This window comes from Odocoileus virginianus, chromosome 2 (assembly GCF_023699985.2).
Source record: "Odocoileus virginianus isolate 20LAN1187 ecotype Illinois chromosome 2, Ovbor_1.2, whole genome shotgun sequence".
Classification (NCBI taxonomy): domain Eukaryota; kingdom Metazoa; phylum Chordata; class Mammalia; order Artiodactyla; family Cervidae; genus Odocoileus; species Odocoileus virginianus.
In genome coordinates this window covers 77,549,584-77,574,518 of record NC_069675.1, presented here as the reverse complement: position 1 = coordinate 77,574,518, position 24,935 = coordinate 77,549,584, and positions in this window count along the sequence as shown.

Sequence of the window (24,935 nt, the reverse complement as noted above, 5' to 3'; positions counted from 1 at the left end):
ACGTGTCTCTTTCAGATCTGGTTTCCTCAGTGTGTATGCCCAGAAGTGGGATTGCTGGGTCATATGGCAGTTCTATTTCCAGCTTTTTAAGAAATCTCCACACTGTTCTCCATAGTATCTGTACTAGTTTGCATTCCCACCAACAGTGTAAGAGGGTTCCCTTTTCTCCACACCCTCTCCAGCATTTATTGCTTGTAAACTTTTGGATAGCAGCCATCCTGACTGGCGTATAATGGTACCTCATTGTGGTTTTGATTTGCATTTCTCTGATAATGAGTGATGTTGAGCATCTTTTCATGTGTTTGTTAGCTATCTGTATGTCTTCTTTGGAGAAATGTCTGTTTAGTTCTTTGGCCCATTTTTTGATTGGGTCATTTATTTTTCTGGAATTGAGCTGCAGGAGTTGCTTGTATATTTTTGAGATTAATCCTTTGTCTGTTGCTTCATTTGCTATTATTTTCTCCCAATCTGAGGGCTGTCTTTTCACCTTGCTTATGGTTTCCTTTGTTGTGCAAAAGCTTTTAAGTTTCATTAGGTCCCATTTAATTTTTGCTTTTATTTCCAATATTCTGGGAGGTGGGTCATAGAGGATCCTGCTGTGATTCATGTAGGAGAGTGCTTTGCCTATGTTCTCCTCTAGGAGTTTTATAGTTTCTGGTCTTACATTTAGATCTTTAATCCATTTTGAATTTATTTTTGTGTATGGTGTTAGAAAGTGTTCTAGTTTCATTCTTTTACACATGGTTGACCAGTTTTCCCAGCATCACTTGTTAAAGAGGTTGTCTTTTTTCCTTTGTATATTCTTGCCTCCTTTATCGAAGTTAAGGTGTCCATAGGTTCATGGATTTATCTCTGGGCTTTCTATTCTATTCCATTGATCTATATTTCTGTCTTTGTGCCAGTACCATACTGTCTTGATGACTGTGGCTTTGTAGTAGAGTCTGAAGTCAGGCAGGTTGATTCCTCCAGTTCCATTCTTCTTTCTCAAAGTTACTTTGGCTATTCGAGGTTTTTTGTATTTCCATACAAATTGTGAAATTATTTGTTCTAGTTCTGTGAAAAATACCGTTGGTAGCTTTATAGGGATTGCATTGAATCTATAGATTGCTTTGGGTAGAATAGCCATTTTGACAATATTGATTCTTCCAATCCATGAACACGGTATGTTTCTCCATCCGTTTGTGTCCTCTTTGATTTCTTTCATCAGTATTTTATAGTTCTCTATGTATAGGTCTTTTGTTTCTATAGGTAGATATACTCCTAAGTATTTTATTCTTTTTGTTGCAATGGTGAATGGTATTGTTTCCTTAATTTCTCTTTCTGTTTTCTCATTGTTAGTGTATAGGAATGCAACAGATTTCTGTGTGTTAATTTTATATCCTGTAACTTTACTGTATTCTTTGATTAGCTCTAGTAATTTTCTGGTAGAGTCTTTAGGGTTTTCTATGTAGAGGATCATGTCATCTGCAAACAGAGAGTTTCACTTCTTCTTTTCCTATCTGGATTCCTTTTACTTCTTTTTCTGCTCTGACTGCTGTGGCCAAAACTTCCAAAACTATGTTGAATAGTAGTGGTGAGAGTGGGCACCCTTGTCTTGTTCCTGATTTCAGGGGAAATATAAGAGACTTTAGATTTTATAAGTGACTTTATAAGTGACTCTAGACTAAACTCCAATGGGGCTTCATTGGGCTTGCCTGGTGGTTCAGATGATAAAGAATTTGCCTGCAATGCAGGAGACTTGGTTCGATCCCTGGTTTGATCCCTGGTTCGATCTCTGGTTCGATCCCCAGGGGGTCAAGAAGATCCCCTGGAGAAGGGAATGGTTACCCACTCCACTATTCTTGCCTGGAGAATTCCATGGACAGAGGAACCTGAGAGTCCATGGGGTTGCAAAGAGTCAGACATGACTAAGCAACTAACAAACACTCTTTCAGAAGAGAAGAGTAGCAAGTTTTGTTCTTAGCTTTGAAAGGCTCATTCAGCAGAGTAGTTGAGTAGAGATTATAAAGCAAGAGAAAAAGGAGAGGTTGTTTAGGAGATTATTGCAGTAATCCAGGTAAGGATGGGTAATTGCTGGCGTTTGACTGATAGAAATAAAGGTAGTAAAAAATAATGGTTAAATTCTGGATATATTTCACAGGTGGAATCAATATGATTTCAACATGATATAGGTGGGTGTGGAACATGAGATAAAGAGAAGAGTGAAGGATGATTCTGTTTGGCCTGAGCTAGTAGAAAGATATCTCTGTTTACTGAGATGAGGAAATTTGCGAACATAGCATCTTGCATGGGAATGGGTAAAGTTCAGTAGCTCAGTATTGGATTTGTCACTCATCTTAGTGGAAATGTCAGGTAGGCAACTGGACAAGTAAGACTGAGTCCAGGGGAGAGGTCTGTGCTGAAGAGATATGTTTAGAACAGGTTGGCATTTGAGTGGAATTTAAGGAATGAGTCTTGATGATATCAGCACAGGAGTGGGTATACACAAAACAGAGAAAGAGTTGTCCAACTCCAGGGACTGCATCAACTCTAGATATATACTGCACCTTATATGTCTTCAATCTCTTGCAAATGGATACTTTTGTGAAAGAAAACAAAAGTAAATTATTGGAAGGAGAAAAGGTAATAAAAATAAAGACAGACAAAATCAAACCACATTTTTATTAGATTTAGCAAATATAAGACTCGATTTCAGTAATCTAATCAGAAAAAAATACAACAGAGAAAAGACAACCAAAATGATGCATCACATTGAAATTATGCATATTGGTGATTAATAAGAACACTGCACTTGTAACTTTATTGTTTTACAATTTTAGTCAAAAGAAAACATTAATGAAATTGTGATTCTCCATTTTCAAAATCTCTACATACATTTTGAACATACATCGTGGATATCTATATATAATTTTTTAAAGTGATAAATGAGCTTTCTTCTTGCTGTTAATATATCTACTCTAGGTTGGATTGATGACAGCAGTAGTCATTGAAGGCAATGTACATCTGAAATGTTGCTACGTTTTGTTTCAATATCACTCATGACTGAAGAGGCAGGCTAATGAGAACAGAAGAAATTTTAAAGCAATTTCTGCAGGCTCAGAATATTCATTTTTTACTTTTATCCAAAATGAAACAAAGGAAGTCATATTTCTTTCCAACATTCATCTTCAATCCTTCAAAAGTAGTTAGTTTCAACAATTTATCTGATATTCATCTGATAGTTGATTTAAACTAACTTTCAATGAAAAGAATGGATTCAAATGTTATATACTTTTCAGTTGACTAATTACACTTAAAATACCACACTTAGTAACATGGTCTGGTTATATATGTCCTGTATCTAGCTCCTATAGGTGTGACTCATCACATGAGTTAAAGATGCACAAACTGTACCTGCTTAGACTATGAACAATGAGACGAGTCCAACAACTGCAGATATAGATGCAGTAACACTGTTGCAATGCTCTACAGGTTTTTAGGTGTGATCTCCTAATCTCTGTTCTTATTTCTTTGTAAACTAGTAACTATTGGTAGACCAGCACTCTCCACATTATGATCAGGGTACAGAATAGCAGGACACTGCACAATTCCAGGAATACCAAGTATGTATTAATAGATACCACTGTGAATTAACCCCCTGGTGTCAATTCTTTCTAAGAACTAAGAGTTCTGGACACTGAGAGATTACAACTTTTGGAGTTCTGGCTGCTGAGCACTTTGAAACAGAAGGATAAATAGAATGAGTCAAACCAAGAGACTATGGTATCCTGGAAGGCAAATAGTCCCCTAGGTCAAATACTGCTAATAAATAAAATAGGATGAGGTCCAAGAAATGATCTATAGAATTTTCAGCTTGGTCACTGATGACCTAATGGGGAGATATACAGGATGATTAGGAAGCTCAGAGAAGATTACCGCCAAGCAAATCAGTTCCAAACTGCATTCTTCCAGAGGAGTAATTTATGAGTTCTAAAAGTTATATGAACCTTCATTATTTTGACAATAGAAGTATGAAAATCTCCCCAGGAGAAGGCAACATCATATACAAAGTTGTAAAGTCCCACAACATAGAAGACCTACTCAAGTCCAAGATTATGCTAATCACCAGGCTCAGACCTTACTCTCTTACTGTCTGAAGCAGTCTGGGTCCCTGATGTTAAGATGTTACTGACTCTGTGTACCCTATTTTGCTGATATTCTTAATCAGGGCTTGTGGGAGTTTAGTCCTCCCATTGAGCCCAGCATGGAGCTTGGCACCTAGCATGTATCTCATATATATTGCCTTCCATGACAATAAAATCATATGAGTGTTGTTTTGATTTTACTGCTGAAGAACAAGGTAACTGCTTATTTGAAAAGAAATTAATTGGGAGAATCCCTCTGTGATGCAAAATGACCCCATCATATCAAGTTATCTTAATCCCAGTGCTCTGTCCCTTCCGGTTGGACTGTTCCCCCAGCCACTGTGTAAATACCATGGTCTCATCTCACTGTGGCCTCACCCCTTAAAAATCTCTAGTTGCTGCTGCTGCTGAATGAAAAGACAAATCAGGAAAGCATCTCACTGTTTGAGTCAGGTGCCCCAGCTCCTCAGAAACACAGTGAAGGTGTTTTCAGAGGAGACAGTGCCCAAGGCTGCTGATCTCCAGGATATACCTCCAAGATGGGTTCTAAACAACTGTGTGTAACATGGAAACATATACATCACCATATGTAAAATAGACAGTCAATGGAAATTTGATGACTCAGGGATCTCATACTGGGGCTCTGTAACAACATGAGGGGAGGAGAAGGGAAATGGGAGAGAGGTTCAAGAAGGAGGGGACATAGGTATACCTATGGCTGATTCATATTGTTGTTTGGCAGAAATCAAGACAATATTGTAAAACAATTATCCTTCAATCAGAAATAAGGAAATTTAATTATTTAAAAAAAGCTTAAAAAAAACAAGCGCACACACACAACTGCACAGTCTTTTGTTACTTCCCACCAGTGACACTATCAGGATGTCTACCTTGTCAGGACTCAAAGAGCATTACAATATTTCCTCAAGACTCACCATCCATTTTCTTTCTTCTTTTATCTCAGCATGAGGGAGATGCAAGATAATTTTGGAAATACAAAAAGTTGAAATTGAGGGTTTTAAGAGGATGCCGTGTACAAGTGCTTACTGGCCTTGGACATGACTTCAGGAAAGGTCAGCCAGAGCTGCCATGTGGAGTCATGTGGTCCAGCTCTCATCCTCTCCTCTCTCCACCTGGGAAAGGTGTGGGCTGGACCCGAAGGTCCCGTGCAGCATGGGCAGTGGTGATGCCTCATTTCTGTCCTTTATGTAATTATTTGTGGGATTGTGGGCTCGATTATCTTGACATTTAAGTGCTGAGTAATTTTCTCAAAATATGCACACTCTCTGCAGGATGAAAGCAGTTTCATGTCATGTTCCAGACAGCAGTGCAAACGAGGTAACAAAGCGTGTTGGGGCCTGAGCTAAGTGAGGGCGGGGAGGCTTTTGAGGCCCCAGGATGGGGGACACATGTACACCCATGATTGATTCATGTCAATTATGGCAAAAACCACAACAATATTGAAAAGTAATTAGCATCCAATTAAAATAAATTAATTAATTTAAAGAAAAAGCCCCTTTGAAAAATTCCAACATTTTGTGGATCCCAAAGTGAAGCACAAAAATTTGAGATCGTTCACTGGTTGAACCTGAAGAGGGAATTAGAAACAGGGTTATGAGAGGGAGGGAGGGAGGGGGCTGGCTGGGGAACTCTGTGGGAAGGTCTGCCACTGTCTTGAGTGAAGGGGAAGAAGGGAACGCAAGTCTCTGCTCTGGATACTGATGCTTAAACACAAATATGCCTTGTTTGACTCTTGAATATAAAAATCTAGTGAAATGTTTATCAGTTCAGTTCAGTTTAGTCGCTCAGCTGTGTCCGACTCTTTTCGACCCCATGGAGTGCAGCATGCCAGCCCTCTCTGTCCATCACCAACTCCCAGAGTTTACTCAAACTCATGTCCATTGAGTCGGTGATGCCATCCAAACATCTCATCTTCAATAAAAAATAGGAAATAGCTGTCCAAGTGGGAAAGAAGAAAGACAAGAATTCTCAGTAGCCCTAACTGAGTCCAGCCCCCAAACTACTGAAACTAGTAAAAGAGCCAACCCCAACGTTAACTGCTAGAAACTAAATCCTGAAAGAGCAGGTGTGCTGGGGGGACTACAGAGAGGGGCATGTCCTGCAGTCACATAGTGCCAGGGACTGCCCTGCTCGGAGTCGGCCATCACCTCCTTGCCCTGGGGCCTGGGAGCGGTGCAGGGAGACTTCTGCCACGTGGAGAGAGCGGGCAGTGCCTTGCCTAAGACCATCTTGCATCTGAATCTATGGGAGAGATTTTGACAGAACCATAGTGCCAGTAAATCAATCAACTTGGAGCATGAAGGGGAGGAGGCAAACTGGATAATGTCCCACATTGCCATGACCTGGGGAAATACTTGTCACTCAAGCCTAAGAGTTCTCCTTAAAGAGGCCAAGGCAGCCTAGTACAAAGGGCTTAAGGAAAGAGCAAATCTGTTCAACTCATGGCTCATTATCAAATCTACAATTGCATTACAGGGATCAGCCAACCCTGGGAAACCAAAATAGCTCCAGTGGAATCTTCCAGATATTCCTTTCATTCATCCACATACCTTTGTTTAAGGGTTTTCATTAAGAAACATTTAACACAGCTCTCGAGTGATTTCAAAGGTTCTGTTCCATTCCGATAATTTGTATTCTATTTGAAATGTCTCTGTAAATGAAGTTAGACAATAGGATACATGACATTGACATAGAAGTCGCTCAGTCGTGTCCAACTCTTTGCGACCCCATGGACTGTAGTCTACCAGGCTCCTCCGTCCATGGAATTTTCCAGGCAAGAGTACTGGAGTGGGTTGCCATTTCCTTCTCCAGGAGATCTTCCCAACCCAGGGATCAAACCCGGGTCTCCCACATTGTAGGCAGACGCTTTACCGTCTGAGCCACCAGGAAAGTCCATAGGACACATAGGTCCCCTTAATTTCTTCTGATAGACATATACTGAGCAACGACTCCATGGCAGGCACCATACGAGACGCTGAAAACAGTGATGATGGAAACTCAGAGACTGATGATAAAGAATTCATTCAAGTGCAGAGAGAGAAACAGAAACCCAATGTGGTCTTCAGCACACCCTGTGTTAACTGCAATGCAAGAGGGATGTGCGTGGTACTGTGTGAGCTTTGCAAGTAGTTAACTGTCATTGAGAAGAGGGAGTGTGAGGGAGGGGGAACCAAGCAGAAGGCATGTGAGCTGGTCTGGAACCAAGTGAGCTCACCAGGTGCTGAACCGGGGAAACAGAACATGGAGTTGGGAGAAAATTCTATGCATGGGATTAGCATATGCAAAATAACGTTGTTCTGAAACCTTAACACACACTTGTGCTAATCAATGAGTAACCACGTGAGCTTGGACTGATTGATTACCAAGTAGCCAGGAAACCAATCTTCAAGTTCCACAGAACAACACAACAGGATCAGACGAATGAATGAGTGGGTCTACTAGGTTCCAGGTCTAGAACCTACCTGTTCCATCACTGTCAGTGCTCCAGTCTCTGAATGACTCTCTTCTGGGCGATGGGGGCAAGAACAGAGAAGCTGAAATAACCAGGGACATCAGAAACGGAGACATTTTTATACTAAGGCAAATGATTGCCTGATTATATTACTAGGGATCAGACTTGCTATTTTGCTTTTGGCAAATCTGTAAGAGGAAATGAAGCTTTTATGGATTGAAATGATGGAGATAAGTTTAAAAAAATATTTGGCTTTTCTCAAGCCACAGAGCATGCAGCTGAGAAGCTAAGAGTGAGGAGCTGATAGGAAGTGAAGTGGGAGACATAAGCAAAAAGATTGTCTGTGTGAACAATGCTAAAGAGCACGGACTTCTCTCTGCAGGATTGAGGGCTTTCAAAGAATTTTAAGCAGGGAATTGACATCACCACATTTGTATTTCTGGAAGATTACCTGGGCTTCAGTGAAACTGGATGGATATGAGGGTAAAGACTGGAATCAATGAAATGAGACTGCTTACTGTGGCTTTTATAATCCAGCCAAGGTACAATTGAGAGCTGTATAAGTCACCAAGTCTCTGAAGGGTAAATTTCATTGTCTGATCCAGTGTTAAAAAGCAGAGACATTACTTTGCCAACAAAGGTCCATCTAGTCAAAGATATGGTTTTCTCAGCAGTCATGTATGGATGTGAGATTTGGATTAAGCTGAGCGCCAAAGAATTGATGTTTTTGAACTGTGGTATTGGAGAAGACTCTTGAGAGTCCCTTGGACTGCAAGGAGATCAAACCAGTCCATCCTAAAGGAAATCAGTCCTGAATATTCATTGGAGGGAATAATGCTGAAGCTGAAACTCCAATACTTTGGCCACCTGATGCGCAGAACTGACTCATTGGAAAAGACCCTGATGCTGGGAGAGATTGAAGGCAGGAGGAGAAGGGGACAACAGAGGATGAGATGGTTGAATGGCATCACTGACTCAATGGGCATGAGTTTGAGTAAACTCTGGGAGTTGGTGATGGACAGGGAGGCCTGGTGTGTTGCAGTCCATGGGCTTGCAAAGAGTTGGACATGACTGAGCGACTGAACTGAACGGAACTGAACCAATGTTTGGGGTAAGCATGAAGAAAGAAGTGGGTGACTCTAAAGTTTCTAGACTGAAAAACTACATTTAAAGTAGTTTTGTTCACTGCAGTAGGGGACATAGGTAGATGAGCACATGTGGGCAGATTGGTGTATGAGTAAATAAGACCAAATGGACATGTTGATTTGAGACTCATGGGGTATCTACATGAGAAAGTGCAGATATCCAGAGTTGCACACATGTGGCTGGTGCACCAGAAGAGAAATGTGGACAGAAGACAGAGATTAGGGAGACTTAGAATGATGGTGTAGTGAGAAAGGCAGATAAGGAGGAAGTCACACGCAGGAAAGAAAAACAGGGTGGATCCCAAAGTGGATGGTGCCCCCAAAGTCAGGAGGAGTTAAGTTTGGAATTGTGAGAGTGGTCAAAAGTATCAAGAACAGAATCAAGGACAAGAAGGTTAGAGATGGAAGCATCTCTCATGGCAACTCTGAGGCTATAGGGCAGTTCCAGTCAGGTGATGAGGATATGAGAAGTGCCTTAAAGTTGACCGAGGCTTGAACAGGAAGGGAGCAGACACCCAGGGGCAAGAGAAAAGACATTGCTGTGACTGGTGCAGAGAGTGAATGGCAGAAGAGATGGGTGAACCTTTTTTTCCTTATAAGATGAAAAAGACTTGTGTCTATTATCAGATGTGCATATTGTCCTATTTGTGTGTTTTATCAGGTAAGGTTTTAGACAGAGCCAAGTCCTACGGGAGCACACCCAGGACATGGGCAGGGGGCTTCTCATCACAGAGAGAAGGAAGAGCAGGATGACTGTATGCACTTGTAGATGAGTGTAACAGAGTGGGAAGTACAAGGCAGAGGGATGTTCAACCCAATTTCTTCTGTTTTCTAAATTAGTCATAGACTGACCATCAAATAAAAGTCTTCCATTATATCCTGATCTTTTAAAGTGTGTATGTGTGTGTATGTGTGTGTGTGTGTGTGTGTGTGTGTGTGTGTGTGCACGAGCGCTCAGTCACTCATTCATATCTGACTCTTCACTGCCACATGGATTGTACCCCACTGGCTCCTCTGTCCATGGAATTTTCTAGGCAAGAATACTGAAGTGTGTTGCCATTTCCTACTCCAGGGATTCATCCTGACCCAGGGATCGAACCCACATCTCTTAGGTCTCCTGAACTGGCAGACAGATTCTTTATCACTAGTGCCACCTAGGAAGACTGATCTTTTAAAGTAAGTGTCACAAAATATCACAAAGCTCTTGAAATTATTTTTATCTAATTGTACATAAGGAGCCCTGATCAAGAAGAGCAGGTTAGTGAGAGTAAGTAAAACAAACATTTCAGATACTTGGGAGAAATAAAAACTTTATGCCCTAATGTCAACCCAAAGCAACCATGTGCATGCACACGCACACACACACACAACAAGAAACTGGCAGACACAAGACCCATAATTAAATGATAAGAACTACTGACCTTTAATAAAAATGAATCTGACTAATCAAAGTATTGTAAGGCTGTGATCCAAACCGGTCCTGAATTTCACTGGAAGGTCTGATGCTGAAGCTGAAGCTTTAACACTTTGGACACCTGATATGAAGAACTGACTCATTGGAAAAGACCCTGATGCTAGGAAAGATCGAAGGCAGGAGGAGAAGGGGACAACAGAGGATGAGATGGTTGGATGGCATCACCGACTCAATGGACATGAGTTTGAATAAACTCCAGGAGTTGGTGACGGACAGGGAGCCCTGGCGTGCTGCAATCCATGCAGTCACAAAGAGTTGGACATGACTGAGCAACTGAACTGAACCAAAGCAACTTCCAGTCAGGCTGAGCTTTAGTCTGTAGCTCTCTTGAAAACTCTTTCCTTAGCAAGAAATCAGTGGCAATCATAATGATAAGAATTGGTTCAAATTAAATCAGAAAATAGTCCAGTAGAGGCTCTCCTGAGCAGGAAGTCTGTCTTCTCTATTTCCTCATTCCTAGGAGTAACCAAAACTGAATGGACTTTATGAATGTTTGTTCATTAAAGAATGAATAATTTGTAAAAACTAGTTTTTCAGTAAATCTGCCAAGATATGATAAGGTCTATTTAGATGAAGAAGCAGCCAGGGATTTTAGAAATATTTGAAGCTTGCATGCTAAATCACTTCAGTTGTGCCCAACTCTGCATCCCTATGAACCATCACCCGCTAGGCTCCTCTGTCCTTGGGATTCTCCAGTCAAGAATACTGGAGTGGATTGCCATGCCCTCCTCCATGAGATCTTCCCAACCCAGGGATCTAACCCAAGTCTCTTAGTATCCTGCATTGGCTGCTGAGTTCTTTACCACTAGTGCCATCTGGCCACCTGGGAAGCCCCTATGGAGCAAATAGGGGAAGGGGGTGAGTTAACAAGTGACTACAGGACTCGGCACACTGGGACAAGTTTACTGAGATTCTTTCCCCTCATCTAAACTCCAAAGACTAAGAAACAATTTCATCCAATATTAATTTGGTCAGCACTTATGTGTTTGCACCCTTTTTCTCTGGGAGTTCTGAGTGTGTCCCATGTATCAGAGGTGATTGTTTAGGGCGGTCTATAGCCACCTCTGTCTGAAAGACTCTCCAGGGGATCATTCCAGCTTCACAGTCTTATCTGTGGCAAAATATTAATAAGTCCACCCAGGTTGACTTCGTAGTTAATCATGAGAATGCTTGAAGGCATGCAAATGGTAGGCATTAGATAAAGACAGACTATGTTTATTATTATTTGGGGAAGTAGCTTAATTGTATTTTTCTGTTGAGACAAAATGCAGAGAGTTTTCATTATCTTTTGCTTTCATTACCTGTGTTTCTGCACAAGATTAGTGTATAATGAAATTTCTGTTTTAGAATGTAAATTTCCTACCTCAATTATTTTTATAGCAACTTAAAATGGATAGAGTAGTGGACATCTTTTAAGGAGTTCTCCTAGGCTGTAAGCCAAAGACACAGTATTTCCTTTGCACTGTCTCCCCAAGTCATGTAAGTGGGCTGCTTGCAGTCAGGTTACATGGAAGATTCTTGTCCTGGGCTGATGGTAGACAACTAACACAACCTGGGTAGGTCCCAGTCCATTTTTCAGGAATTTGAAGTTGTGGCTAGAGATTTCAATCTCAGTGTGGTCTGGTATCTGAAATAGAGAAGCTGTAAGCCTCAAAGTTGTGGGGCGGGCACCTCCTGCCGCTCTTCTGAGCCACAGGGAAAGCCAGTCAGCAGGGAGAGAAAAGAGGTGCAGGCATGAGAGAGAGGAAGCGTCCTCCTCAGCTTTCACTTACTCCACTCCCTACTTCCAGAGGACCATGTCTCATTTCGCACTTGGCAGTGCAAAAATTTTTAACCAACAATCCCTGGTGGTTCAGATGGTAAAGAATCTGCCTGGAGTACGGGAGACCTGGATTCGATCCCTAAGCTGGGAAGATCTTTTGGAGAAGGGAGGTTACCCACTTCAGTATTCTTGCCTGGAGAATTCCACGGACAGAGAAGCCAGGCAGGCTACAGTCCATGGGGTCGCAAAGAGTCAGACACGACTGAGTGACCAACACTTTACCAGCAATCACAGCGCCTCAGAAGATACAGGGCTAGTGCATCTAATTCTCCTCAGCCACCCACAGTGTGTTTCCCAATGACTGGCACATGTTTTCTTTAGAATCATCAGAAATTTCTTTAAATTCGTTCCCTCTCATTAGATACAATAGTAAGCAAAAAGGACTTTATTAGCCCAACAATTTCATTTTGAGGAGAAAATGAATCCTTAACAGTTTTGACAGAATGTATTTTGACCATGAAATTGCATCAGATTTGTGGGCAGAATTCAATTTGGGCCTAAACCTCTTCTGCAGAGTTTCAAGAGTTTCAATTGTGCGTGTTTGTAGGTGTGTGTGTGTGTGTTCACACTCAAAACCACTTGCAATTCCTGCACAGACATTAGGGTCCTTGCTTAGCTGAAGTGGACCTTTGCAGTGTAAAGCAGAAAGATCAACCGATTCAGTTGTCAAAATTGTGTCAAACTATCATCATAGCTCAACATATCAGCCAAATATATATATTTTCTTAGCTTGGAGAATGGGTATTTTGGGATATTTTCCAGGTCAGGATTGTTAGAGCTGACAATGTACTGTGTGGTTCCCTAAATCCAAGGAGGTAATAACATTCCATAAAGTCAGCACAAATCTTAGCAATGCCTAGCTTGTTACTTCATAAAGCAGTTCATTTCTTTAAGTTAAGACACAATACATTGCCTTCCAACAACATGGAAGCCTGGCATGCTGCAGTTCATGGAGATGCAAAGATTCAGACTCAACCTAGTGACTGAACAACACCGTTTAATAAATCTAGAAACTCTAAACAGTGAAGGCATAGGCTTTTAAGAATTAAAGGTAAATGTCCTACCAAACTTATTTCTGAAGTAAAATCCAAAAACAGTAACTCTAAAAGCACTGATTTAATGAGTACTTGTGTAATTATTTATTCACTCTGCCTCCTTCATAACTGTAAAACTGTCTGTTTATATTGATAGATCTCATGTCTCTCTTTCTTTCAGAGGCTAATCAAAATGAAATGTTAGAGCCTAATGTTCCAAGAACAAATCATAAAAACTTCTTCTAATATATCTTACAGTAAGAGTATTGTATTAAATGCAGGATCTTAATTCACTGTAATATGTTTGATATGATGAGGGAGTAGACTCTTGAAAAATAAGAATATCCAGCACTGAAGGGAAAATAAGATGCTCTGGAAAATGGGAGGTTCTATTCTTTGTTGATCAACAATGTTCATACAAATGTGTGTGATGTTCAGAAACCAATGCAGAGTAAGGAGACATAGAAATCAGAAGATTTTAACCTGAGCCTTTTATCCTGGCTAAGGAAAAATTCCACAATATCCAGAAGCAGGAAGCAAGGGGACCCCAGCTGTGTGTAAGCTGGCAAAGACCCTACAAGGAAGAGAGGAACCCTGGCAAGGTACCTGTGAATTTGCCCCACTCCTGTGTGGCTGCCACACAAGTTGTCTTATTATTGTTAAGGGGGTTGGTATTTTCCTCAGTTATTTATTTTTTCATTGACACTTAAGAAAAAGTCATTAATTGGATAAAAAATTTGCAGTGCATATACACAATGGAATATTACTCAGCCATTAAAAAACCATATTTGAGTCAATCTTAATGAAGTGGATGAACCTAGAAGCTGATTATACAGAGTGAAGTAAGTCATAAAGAGAAAAAAAACATATATTAATGCATATAATTGGATCTAGCATGATGGTACTGATGAGCCTATTTTCAGGGCAGCAATGGAGATGAAGTCATAGAGGACAGACGTGTGGACCCATTGAGGGGAAGGAGTGGGTGGGATGAGTTGAGAGGGCAGCGTGGAAATGTATAAATTACCATATGTAAATAGATGGCTGTATGAAGCAAGTAGCTTGAATCAGGTGCTCTGTGAAAACCTAGAGTGGTGGGATGTGGTGGTAGGGGTGGTGGAAGGGAGATTCAAGTGGGAGGAGACATATGTACACCTATGGCTGATTCATGTTGATATATGGCAGAAACCAACACAATATTGTAAAGCAATTATCTTCGAATCAAAAACTTTTTAAAAAGGCAAAAAAAGAAAAAGTCACTCATGCAACTAATATTTACTTACTGTACCTACTGTTTGCCAGATAACATGCTAGATCCTGCACAATATTTCTTCACTTAGAGCCCTTATATTCTGATAGGATATGGAGTATAAGGAAACAAACAATGCTACAATTACAGGTTGTAATGCGCATTCTGATGGTAATAAAACCAATTCAGTAATAGGAAATAGGCAGAGTGGCAGAGAAAACTTCTCCAAGGAAGAGCTATGTAAGTCTGAAAGCTGAGAAGCAGTCAGTCATTACAATGAGATGGACTGTGGCCTGAACTGAGGGTCCATCCAGCTTGAGATCTTCTGCTCTAAGGCAAAGATCGGTTTACTTTGTCTAAAGTTTATAGACTTGGAACAAAGGTTTAAGCAGTTATGTATCTTGCCCCAGTCACTTTGTTAGCAAGTATAACTGTCAGGATTTGGAGCCAGGGTTGTCAGCTTCTAAACATCTAATCCTTCCGTGGCACCAGAGAAAAATAAAGGATATGAAAGAAAGTAATCAAGAGAGGCCTGTGGCAAAGGATGACTTGGAACAACTTTGACAAGACTAGGTATTTAATAACAACTAACCCTGATCGAGTGTTTATTCTAAGTAAACCATTCAAAGCACTTCCTATGCAGTCACTAATTTAACTCTCAGAACTGCCTGATAAAGCCCTGTTCAATAAATGCTATCATCAACTCCCTTCTACAGGTGAGGCAGCAAAAATAACTTTTTTTATGGTTATGTAGCTGGAACAATGGATCAGTAATTAAGCACAGACAGCTAGCAGTAAAGAACCTGTCTGCCAATGCAGGAGACATAAGAGATGCAGGGTTCAATCCCTGGGCTGAGAGGATCTTCTGGAGGAGGGCATAACAACCCTCTTCTATATTCTTGCCTGGAGAATCCCATGGACAGAGGAGCCTGGGGGGCTATAGTCCATAGGGTCACAAAGAGTCAGACACAACTGAAGCGACTTAGCATGCACATACTCAATTGGGGCCAGAGCACATGCTCTCCACCTTGATGAAATGTTGCTTTAGTTTGTACCTACTAATAGCTAGTCTGTAGACTCATCTGTTATACCAAGAGAGCTTGCGAACTTATATTTTAGTCAACTCCAACCTGTCATACCCAAGTGTGAACTTAAGAGGATATTCCCTGAGTCAAAAAATATGTCAACGAGTTTGATAAAAGGATGCCAAGTAGCTTAATATTCCCTGTGTCTTTGCCTGATCCATCTGCCCTGAAGCTTCAGCCAAGAAATAAATCTTGGCCATGGCATTAATAAGCTCTAAGAAAAAAAAAAAAAAAGACTGTTCCAAATGTCATTTTATTTTTTAGTCAGAGACTCAAAAGAAAATAGCCTATTGCTCAGCAATGAGAATATTAACATTATCCAGTTTTTCTTTACAGCTGAGATTGTCATCAAAATGAATCACAGTTGCTCCATGGGAGCAATTAATTAATTAATTAATTAATTCCATGGGAATTAATAATTTATCTATAACAATTAATAAATATTTATAGCTCAACTTTTCTTGGAAACATAAAAACCTATCCTAGTTAATAAAAAGAGATGGTCAAGGGCAGAGGCTGCAAAGGGCCCACATCAACCATCTAAGCAAAGGGGATTCTGAGGGAATTGTTGTTGTTCAGTTACTAAGTCATATCCAGCTCTTTGAGACCCTATGAACTGCAACATGCCAGGATTCCCTGTCCTTCACTACTTGAAGTTTGCTCAAACGCATGTCCATTGAATCAGTGATGTCATCCAACCATCTCATCCTCTGTTGTCCCTTTTTCCCCTGCCCTCGATCTTTCCCAACATCAGGGTCTTTTCCAGTGAGTCAGCTCTTTGCATCAGGTGGCCAAAATACTGAAACTTCAGCATCTGTCCTTCCAATGAATATTCAGGGTTTATTTCCTTTAGGATTTACTGGTTTGACCTCCTTGCTCTCCAAGAGACTCTCAAGAGTCTTCTCCAGCACCACAGTTCAAAAGCATCAATTCTTCAGTGCATGCCCAGGGAAATGGACAAGCACCCATTTCTCCTATAAATGACTATATTCATAGTATCCTGGGCCACAGATTTTTTAAGGACAGTAACCACAATCACTAACACTCCAGAACAAAGGGGATGAATAAAACTCAAGATGTGGAAAAACATGGGGGGAGAGGGCAGGGGAAGAGTATTGTGATGAAAGTCAGTAACAGCTATGTAACAAGCAGGCTGCTGCTGCTGTAGCCGCTAAGTCGCTTCAGTCATGTCCAACTGTGCGACCCCATAGACGGCAGCCCACCAGGCTCCCCCGTCCCTGGGATTCTCCAGGCAAGAACACTGGAGTGGGTTGCCATTTCCTTCTCCAATGCATGAAACTGAAAATGAAAGTGAAGTCGTTCAGTCATGTCCGACTTAGCAACCCCATGGACTGCAGCCTACCAGGCTCCTCTGTCCTTGGGATTTTCCAGGCAAGAGTACTGGAGTGGGGTGCCATTGCCTTCTCCGAATAAGCAGGCAGGTGACTTCAACCGCTCTCCTACAAACCCTCCCCCACATCTGCCCCTGCTACCATCATCCTGAAACACAGGGTCTCTCTAAGAAATAAAGAGTTAAGCCAAATGTTCTCTGAGGACTCTTCCAGGACTCTTCTGAACCTATATGGCAATTTATGTAGTAGAAGCAGGAGTGGAAGGATAGATTGGGAAGGAGCAATGATGAAAGTGGATACAGGTCTTTGAAATAATTATTATTTTTATTATCCTTAAAATACAGAAGGAGAAAATAGAAAATGATGATGTAATTATACAGCAAACTGATGAACTCATGTCTGCACATGATATGATGGTATGGGTTGTTAGCTGCTCCATCCTGTCTGACACTTTATGACCCCATGGACTGTAGCCCACCAGGCATCTCTGCCCATGGAATTCTCCAGGCAAGAATACTGGAGTGGGTAACCATTTCCTTCTCTGGGGGATCTTCCTGACTCAGGGATAGAACCCAGGTCTCCTGCATTGCAGGCAGATTCTTTACCATCTGAGCCACCAAGGAAGCCCAGCTCCCCTAAAATGTAAACTCCCTATGCTGCAGTCTCCTTCCACAGATTGTCCACTTCATGAAGAGAAGCAGTCTCCTTATCTTTGAGTCCTGAAAAAAGGCACTTGACGTGTGTGACACGCTCAGTAAATAACTTTGAACTGAACTCATCCAGCCTTAATGACAATATCAGCAATGCATCACTAAGTTACAGCATGTTACAGCATTTGATTTGTATAGCATTGTTTCACTTAGAAGGTTATGAGAGCTCTAGAAGACACGGTTTGGGGCCATGCTCTATTTCACATGGATAACAGACAGCTAGTCCTCAGACAATGGCCAGCTGTTACTCTGAGATCTCCCACAAATGGTCTCTCCTCCCACCCTGTCTCCAGCCCACAGGAAGTTAGCCTTCTCTTGCCTGCCACAAATAAGTCAAATCATTTTGTCTGTTCTACCTCTAAGTGCAAGGCCAAAAAAATCTGGTCAATTAGATGACTTATATCCCCCATTTTATTATAAAATTTGGAGCCAGTTCATCTTGGTTTGCCTTGGACCTTCTTGGTTATGCCTGCTATCCAGTGCATTTATTACCAGTGTCCGTCTCACTCTCAGAAATGCCCTACTTCTGCCATTCTAATGACAAGCTACTAGTGAGACATGCCCTGTGTCTCTTTGGTATGTCAAAGTGCAAAATTTACTCACCACTGATGCTGGCTGGCTAAAACAAAAACTATGCTTTGCTAAGCAATCTAATAAGAGTCACAGGTTCCTGACTCTTTGTGTGTGTTTGCCCCCAGCTCTCCTCTGAGAGGAATACCTTCTCCAAAAGAGTTTATTTCTGACACATTAATAATGCTTCCCTTACTCTTAAATAATTGATGGGTTTCAAAATATCAGTCAGTAGAAACAGTGATACACTGATGGAGGAAAACAGTGAATATTTTGGCCAAAACGTGAAAGCTGCATTAATGATTGTACAAACCTCACTAATGGGGCTTATCAGACTTTTTGCAGCAGGAATTTTCATTTCCTTTGTCACCAGAACCAATAAATCCTTGTCATGTAACTGTGTCCAACTGCTTATTTAAAACTGACACTAAGTGTCTTAAGGAAATCGGTGCTGTGGTCGACTTGTGCTGGGAGGCGCAAGTGCGATGGTGACTGTCTCAGAAGAGAATGAAGAGTACAACAATCGCTGGGCAGGAAAGCTCTCTAAGTTAATTGGTTTTGATCACAGTCTTGTGGCAGAAAGTATGTTTCCTGAAGCCCATCGGCCTGTTTTTACCACTTGTAAGGGGTTTAGAGGGATACCTTTCTCTGTCATAGATTCTCCTCAATGAAGTGTCATGGAGAGATTTGATCAAGTCAAGAATTAACCATGTAAAAAAAAAAAAAAAAGAATTAACCCCGTGTAATTTCTTTCTCATCACAAACATCAACCATGTTGACCAAAACTCTGATGTTCAAAGTATAAAAATATTGTCATTATAAACATTACAAAACATATTCTTACATAGTCTAGTATCAATTTTTCTGGGAATAATTTCTCCTTCAAGAGACATTTAACAATGTCCGGAGAATTATTTGATTGTCATGACTGAGACTATTGGCATCTAGTAGTCAGAGGTCAGATATGCTGCCAAATATCATATAATGCAAAAGACAGCACTTACACCAAAGAATCATCCCAATCAAAATGTCAGTAACATCACTGTTAAGAAACCCTGTTCTTTAGTGATAAGAAATATATAGCTTAGAAATGGACAATTTATGTCTTCATTCAATAGCCATTTATTAAGAAACTAAGAAGCAGAAAGCTTGTCCTAAATTCTGAGATTAGAAATAGACACAGTCCTGAGAGATCCTATTCTGGCAATCTGATGGCTTAGAGATCCTGAAAGCCTCTTGTAATACAACTGTAAAACTTCTAATGTACTATTAAGAATATTCTTGTGAAAGAAGGAATGAGGCTATAACAAAAGGAAAAAAAAATCTACACTTGTCAAGAAGTTATAACATTGATAGCAAAAGAGTAAGCACACATTATATCAGCTTTCATTCTGGGAATTAATGGAATTCCATAGACTGGAATTCCTAGATACTAGGCAAAGTTTGCTTTTTCAACCATATCAATGTTTTATATATTACAGAAAATAAAATTCAGTCAAAAATAAAATGCAAGCCATAAAAATGAAAATAAATGGAAAATAATATGTAATTAAACATATATAGAATGTTTAGAATAGAATAGAATCATATATAGAATCATAGAATCATATAGAAACTACTAACAAAACTCACAAATAAGCATTTTGGGAAATTTTGAGAAAAAAAAATCTATACTCTATATTCTCAGTAGGATTATTTTCAGAGCAAGATAACTTAAAAATCTTAAATAATAATCAGCAATTATATTTCTGTTTCCATTGTTTCCCCATCTATTTGCCATGAAATGATGGGACTGGATGTCATGATCTTAGTTTTTTAAACGTTGAGTTTTAAGTCAGCTTTTTCATTCTCCTCTTTCACCTTCATCAAGAAGCTCTTTAGTTTCTCTTCACTTTTGAAAGATGGCTTTACTGACTCAATGGACACGATTTGAGCAAGCTCGGAAAGATGGTGAAGGACAGGGAAATCTGGCATTCTGCAGTCCATGGGGTCACAAAGAGACACAACTGAGCAACTGAACAACAATGTATTTCTGTTAGTAAAAAATCAGAATTTTTTAATATTAAAACTAGTTTATGTCATGTAGATAAAAGTTGCCCAGGAAATAACAATATATATTGTAAGATACAGAAAATTACACAATGTTTTAATGCTATTAAGAATAAAATTTTCAGTATAAGAGATAGTTTTATAAAAAAGAGACAAAATTAAGGTTCAGAAATATATTTAAAAAATGGGATACTCTAAACAATTTTGCATTCAAAAATTCGAAAATGAAATTGAACTGCATAGACTCCCATGTGGAAAAAAATAATACCTCAAAATATTCGCAAAAATAAATACAGAAAAACAGATGGATCTATAATAATAAAGAAATTAATTCACTATATAATTCCAAACAGTTCTCTAAAAATAAAGGCAAATTGGTATAGATACCTTTATGATAAATTCTATTAAATACTACAGAAGTAGACATTAAATCTTATACATCTTATACAATTTCTGTCACAGAATAAAAATGCAAAAAGCATCAAGATACTCCACAAATAATTTAGGAGGCTAAGAAGTATATTGAAAATGTTCACCCACTCACCCATCCAAGGGATGTACATGTCAATCCTAATTTCCAGTTACAGACTGGGATTCCATGGTGATGGGGAGACAACAAAGAGGAACTAAAGAGCCTCTTGATGAAAGTGAAAGAGAAGAGTGTAAAAGCTGACTTAAAACTCAACATTCAGAAAACTAAGATCATGGCATCTGGTCCTGTCACTTCATGGCAAATAGATGGAAAAACAAAAAAAAGGAAACAGTGACAGGCTTTATCTTCTTGGGTTCCAACATCACTACAGAGTGACTATAGCCATGAAATTAAAAGACTCTTGATCCTTTGAAGAAAAGCTATGACAAACCTAGACAGCATATTGAAAAGTAGAGACATCACTTTGTCAACAAATGTACATACAGTCAAAACTATGGGTTTTTTCAGTAGTCATGTACAGATGTGAGAGTTGGACCACAAAGGAGGCTGAGCACCGAAGAATTGATTCTTTTGAACCACCGAGCTGAAGAAAACTCTTGAGAATCCCTTGGACAGCAAAGAGATCAAATCAGTCAATCCTAAAGGAAATCAATCCTGATTATTCATTGGAAGGACTGATGCTGAAGCTGAAGCTCCAATACTTTGGGCACCTGATGTGAAGAGCCAACCCACTGGGAAAGATCCTGATTCTGGGAAAGATTGAGGGCAGGAGGAGAAGGGGGCGACAGAGGATTAGATGGTTGGATGGCATCATCAACTCAATGGACATGAGTTTGCTCAAACTCCAGGAGATGTTGAAGGACAGGGAAGTCAGACGTCCTGCAGCCCATGGGGTCACAAATAGTCGAACATGACTGAGTGACTGAACAACGACAAGAAGGAAGTCCTGACAGCAGGAGAACTCTTCCTTTCACCCTTTATATCCCCTCATTCCTTCCATATAAATAACTGCTATATGCAGCCCCTACCTATGTGCTGCTCATCTACCACTGTATTTTTCTCATCAGATCACTGATTTCCCATTTGGTTTCAAAGCACAGTGATAGATATTGTGGGGCAATCTGTTCAAAAAACTAATCATAGTATGTGAAGTGTCTGGTCCCAGTTTGAAACACTTGCTTAAAGGATAAGTTAAGAATCTTTAGAGAAGATACTGAAATGATTGTATGCTGCAGAAACAACTAAGAATCACATGACACAAACAATTAGGAACAGACTATACACACTATTTGGAAATTTTTTTCACTGAAATTATTATTCAGAGAAATGTTCATGGTACTAACCTAAGTCTATCTCACTATATATGAGCATAATGTTGACAAACATCTCACAGTTGGAATTGTTTGCATTTTCTCTGTAAATGTGCTGTGTTAGTGCATGTATATGTATGTGTGATTCCTTTATTATGCTCTTTCATGGGATTCTATCATGGTTTGTAATTATAATACTCTGGCTCTATGGCTTCTTATTCAATTATCAGTCTGCCCAACGAAAGCAGTGTTGATTAGACAAGGAATTATATTGGCTTCATTCACTATTTTACAACCAACTCTTAGAAGAGAGCCTAATGCAAGGGGCTTATTTGAGCATTTTTAAAGTAAATTTCTAAAAATAAAAATGACAGGGTAAAATATAAGCATTTAAATCATTAGCATAAAATTGCCTTCTAATAGGTTTATGTCAAGTTAAAGTTTAATAATAGAGGATGAATAAGCCAACTAGAAAATCATAAAATAATATACACTATCTCTAAAACCAAAACTTTTTGGTTTTTATATTTAATTTTTGAACAGTGTTTATGTAATATATAACAATTCTTCCACTAATTTTAAATGTGAATTTTTCCTATAAATTACTACCATGACATATTTACATGTTTCTGTCTCTGAACAATTTATTATGTCCTAATGATTCAAATATTATTGTTAGCATAAATTTATATAGGACTGTACTATCTAGTAAGGTAGATGACCTGTTGTTCTTTATGTTCAAAATTTTTTGGCTATTCTTGAACTTCTTTTTCATGTAAGTTTCAAAGTCAAATTATTAATTTCCAAAAGCATCTCTTTGAGAGGACATTGAATTTAGAGTTTCATTTAGAAAGAATTCACATCTTTACAATATTTTCCAATGAAGAAAATGGAAATCAGAGCCAAGTGAATTTATTCAGATCTTATTTTATTTACTGCAATGATGTTTTGTATTTTTCTCCTTATAGGATCTAAACTTTCCTAATTATTCTTATTCTTAAATGTTTTTGAGACTTTTGCTTCTATTACGATCAAGATCTTTTACTTTCTCATTACAGTTTATAAATTGATTATTCACAGCTCTGATATGTAAGACAGCTGTTGATGTTTTTAAGTTGATCATACATTAAATTGCTTCATTCTATAAAAGTTTTAATGGCTTAAGTCAGTTCAGTTCAGATCAGTCGCTCAGTCATGTCCAACTCTATGTGACCTCATGGATTACAGCATGCCAGGCCTCACCAACTTCCAGAGTTTACTCAGACTCACGTCCATTGAGTTGGTGATGCCCTTCAACCATATCATCTTCTGTTGTCCCCTTCTCGTCTCACCTTCTATCTTTCCCAGCATCAGGGTCTTTTCGAATAGGTCAGTTCTTCGCATTAGGTGGCCAAAGTATTGGAGTTTCAGCTTCCATATCAGTCATTCCAATAAATATTTAGCACTGATTTCCTTTAGGATTGACTGGTTGGATCCCCTTGCAGTCCAAGGGACTCTCAAGAGTCTTCTCCAACACCGCAGTTCAAAAACATCAATTCTTCAGCACTCAGCTTTCTTTATAGTCCAACTCTCACATCCATACATGACTACTGGAAAAACCATAGGTTTCACTATTTGGAACTTTGTTGGCAAAGTATTGTCTCTGCTTCTCAATATGCTGTCTAGGTTGGTCATAACTTTTCTTCCAAGGAGCAAGCATCTTTTAATTTCATGGCTGCAGTCACCATCTGCAGGGATTTTGGAGCCCCAAAAAATAAAGTCTGTCACTGTTTCCACTGTTTCCCCATCTATTTGCCATGAGGTAATGGGACCAGACGCCATGATCTTAGTTTTCTGAATGTTGAGCTTTAAGCCAACTTTTTCCTTCTCCTCTTTCACTTTCATCAAGAGGCTCTTTAGTTCTTCACTTTCTGCCATAAGGGTGGTGTCATTTGCATATCTGAGGTTATTGATATTTCTTCCAGCAATCTTGATTCCAGCTTGTGCTTCATCCAGCCTAGAAATTCTCATGATGTACTCTGCATATAAGTTAAATAAGCAGGGTGACAGTATACAGCCTTTACATAATCCTTTTCCTATTTGGAACCAGTCTGTTGTTCTATGTCCAGTTCTAACTGTTGCTTCCTGATTTCTCAAGTGGCAGGTGAGGTGGTCTGGTATTCCCATCTTTTCCAGAATTTTCCACAGTTTATTGTGATCCACACAGTCAAAGGCTTTAACACAGTCAATAAAGCAAAAGTAGATGTTTTTCTGGAAGCTCTTGCTTTTTCGATGATCCAATGGATGTTGGCAATTTGATCTCTGGTTCCTCTGCCCTTTTTAAAAACCAGTTTGAACATCTGGAAGCTCATGGTTCACATACTGTTGAAGCCTGTCTTGGAGAATTTTGAGCATTCTCCAATTTTGAGCTAGAGTGCAATTGTGTGGTAGTTTGAGCATTCTTTGGCATTGCCTTTCTTTGGGATTGGAATTAAAACTGACCTTTTTCACTCCTGTGGCCACTGCTAAATTTTCCAAATTTGCTGGCATATTGAGTTCAGCACTTTCACAGCATCACATTTTAGCATTTGAAATAGCTTGACTGGAATTCCATCACATCCTCTAGCTTTGTTCATAGTGATGGTTTCTAAGGCCCACTTGACTTCACATTCCAGGATGTCTGGCTCTAGGTGAGTGATCACACCATCATGATTATCTGGGTCATGAAGATCCTTTTTGTACAGTTCTTCTGTGTATTCTTGCCACCTCTTCTTAATATCTTCTGCTTCTGTTAGGTCCCTATCATTTCTGTCCTTTATTGAGCCCATTTTTGCATGAAATATTCCCTTGGTATCTCTAATTTTCTTGAAGAGATCTCTAGTCTTTCCCATTCTGTTGTTTTCCTCTATTTCTTTGCACTGATCACTGAGGAATGCTTTCTTGTCTCTCCTTCCTATTCTTTGGAACTTTACATTCAAATAGGTATATCTTTCCTTTCCTCCTTTGTTTTTTACTTCTTTTCACAGTTATTTGTAAGTCCTCCTCAAACAACCATTTTGTCTTTTTGCATTTCTTTTTCTTGGGGATGGTCTTGATCCCTGTCTCCTGGACAATGTCCCTATGAACC